Here is a 3,065-nt window from a genome sequence, read left to right on the forward strand (position 1 = left end):
TGCTCTTCTGAAAAACCAGAAGACTTTGCTGTCATTGGCGTTTGACTCAACGTTAGACGGCCAACATTCGGCTATCCACGCGTATGCGTGCTTCACGCGTGTGCGTGGATGGAGAGATTTCAATTTACAGTTTCAAAACCAGGCAGGGGACGTTTGCCTCAGTGTTAGACCTCCAACATTCCCTCCAACGTTGGCATTTTCACACGTGTGGGTGCTCCACGCTTACGCGTGATTCGCCCTTTTTCCCATCCACGCGCATGCGTCACTGACGCATACGCGTCGATTCAAGTTTTTCAAATCCAAATTCTGGGCTCCTCATCGTGGACGTTGGAGGCTAGCATTTGAGGCAACGTTGGACTCCAACATTCATGTAATGACGTGTACGCGTGACCCACGCGTAGACGTGGATGGTCAAGTTTGCCAGTCCACGCGTGCGCGTAACTTACGCTTGCGCGTGGATATGAAAATTTTTCTTTTTCACGCTTACGCGACATAGACGCATACGCGTCCCTCAAAAATTCTTTAGCTCCAGAATTGATTATTTTCTCACAACGTTGGGGGTAACGTTGGACGTCCAACGCTACCTCAAACGTGAGCATTAGTAGTGTTTATAGAGAATTGCTTTGTCTCTCTTCCAACGTTTGAGGAACCGTTGGGGGTCCAACTTGGCCACCAACGTTGCTTCCTCTTCATCTTCTCCAGGCTCCTTCTTCAACCTTCCTTCATGATTTCTTTCACCTGTCATCAACCAACACATGCATCAAAGCCTTGCTAAAGTCATGAGAATTCTCATCCTTCTTAGCATATAAGTAATTGTATCATAATTCTCATGAAATTACATCAAATTAATCATGGTTGAATGAATCCAGGCATACATGAATTTCTAACCCAATTGCTTACTTATAGCTCAAGAAAGTGTATAAAACCTATAAAAAACAAAGAAAAAAGGATAGTAAAACTAGCCTAAGATGCCCTGGCATTAACTTTCATGCTGATTATAGCCTGAAATTTATCTGGATTCACTTCAATCCCTCTTTGAGTGAGCATGAAGCCCAAGAATTTGCCAGCCTCTACTGCGAAGGTGCATTTTGCGGGGTTAAGTCTCATCCTATGCTTTCTTATCGTGTCGAACACTTCGGCGAGGTCGGATAATAAGGTTTCTTCTCTTTGTGTCATTACCAACATGTCGACGACATAAATCTCCATCAGTTTTCCAATGTGATTGGTGAAAACTTTATTCATCAACCTCTAGTACGTAGCCCCTGCGTTCTTGAGTTCGAAAGGCATGACCCTGTAGCAGTAGTTCGCTCTTGGGGTTAGGAACGAGGTTTTTTCTTGGTCGGGCTGATACATTGGAATTTGGTTGTATCTTGAGTAGGCATCCATGAAGGAAAGGTACTTGTATCCCGATGAGGCATCGACTAGTGTATCTATATTCGAGAGTGGGTAGGGATCTTTTGGGCAGGCTTTGTTGAGGTCGGTGCAATCCTTGGCTTTGGGCCTGCTTGGGCCTCTATGGTGATTTCGCCGAGCTCTTTAGAAAGAGGTCGATAACAAGCCACCCTTACAAGAGGTCGGTCGTTTTGTCTTCGTCCAGCCCGGACTTTGTAGCTCGGACTGGTGTATGAACAAAACCAGTTATCTGCTTCAGTAGGGTCCGCTGATCCCTTAAAACTTGGCAGGTTCATCTTTAAGAAAATTGTTAATGTCATCGAAGCGTCCCCTAAGTTGTTATCAACTCCCTCTCCATTTTCGTTCCCATTTCCATTTGCTCATTCCATTCTCTCTATGGCATGAGTAGTCGCAACGCTTGCATCACATCGGCTAGTGTAACAACCCCGATTTTCGAGTACGCGAGATATTTTCTGAAAGTACGAATTTCTCCGAAAGATCAGTAAGGGAAAAACCTTTGATATATCATCAAGAATATCAATCCTCATTGTCATTATGTCATCTTTAAGTTAGAACCTTTTCCGAGATAAGCTCGATAACGCGGTCGCGAAGAACCTAGTTTTTGAACTGTATCGGTTAGGAGTTTTGATTCGGTTTTTCGTAAATAGTCTCAGTTTGACAAACCGGACCCGATTCATGAGAGAAGAGAGATAATAGGATGATATTATCATTATATGAGTATTAGAAGCCTCTTGAATGATATTATAAGGTTACCTGATCAGTTTTAGTTAAAAACAGAAAACCGGTTTAACCGGGTTCACAATTTACTAGTGCAGCTTAGCACCAGCATTCTTTGATGACTTTAGCAATGCTAAGGCCTCATTATTCATGTTTTATTCTCATAATAAATATGTTACTAGTGTCATTTATGCTAGTATCTCAGAAAATAATTTTTAGAGATGTTTTTGCAAGTGTTCCGATATATCTAGTTTTAGTAGTTATACACATGAGATATTTTAATATTATTTTAATCCACCTCCAAGCCAACCAATCACAACTCACCCTACACCCCCAAAACCCCCAAGGCTGGCTCATTTTTACTTTGTGGCCGAAAATAGGTAGAGAGAAAAAGAGAGAAAAGTTCTTAGTTCCAAATCTTCAAAGCTTGATTTCTGCTGAACTAAAACTCAAATCAAAATTCCAATCCGACCATTTTTGAAAAATTAATAATAAAATAATGTGGAAAATGCAGTTTTCTGTAAAAGCTTTAGAAAGACAACTTTAAGCGCAGAATCTCATAATTACCTTCATAAAACACTTAGGGAGCGGTAAAAATATATTAGTGAGGCAAAGAAATAAAATATAAAAAGTTGAAGAAAAGATAAAAATCGAAGAAAAAGTCTGTAAAGTTTTAATGACAGAAAAATAGACAGAGACTAGTGAACGAACTAGGGTAACGTAGTTAGTCCTTGAATTGCGAATAGGGTTAGGTATTATGTGAAAAGTTAAACTATTTCAGTATAGACTTAATGAACCTATACTTGGGGCAGGCTAACTAATCATACCGAAATTTACATAAGCTTTAAATACATACGTTAAACAGAGAAAGCAGAATAAAGTAAATAAGCGCAGAGAAAAGAACAAACAGAGCAGAATAAAGAGACAAAGCGAAG

The sequence above is a fragment of the Arachis ipaensis genome, chromosome B07, assembly GCF_000816755.2.
Source record: "Arachis ipaensis cultivar K30076 chromosome B07, Araip1.1, whole genome shotgun sequence".
Lineage (NCBI taxonomy): Eukaryota > Viridiplantae > Streptophyta > Magnoliopsida > Fabales > Fabaceae > Arachis > Arachis ipaensis.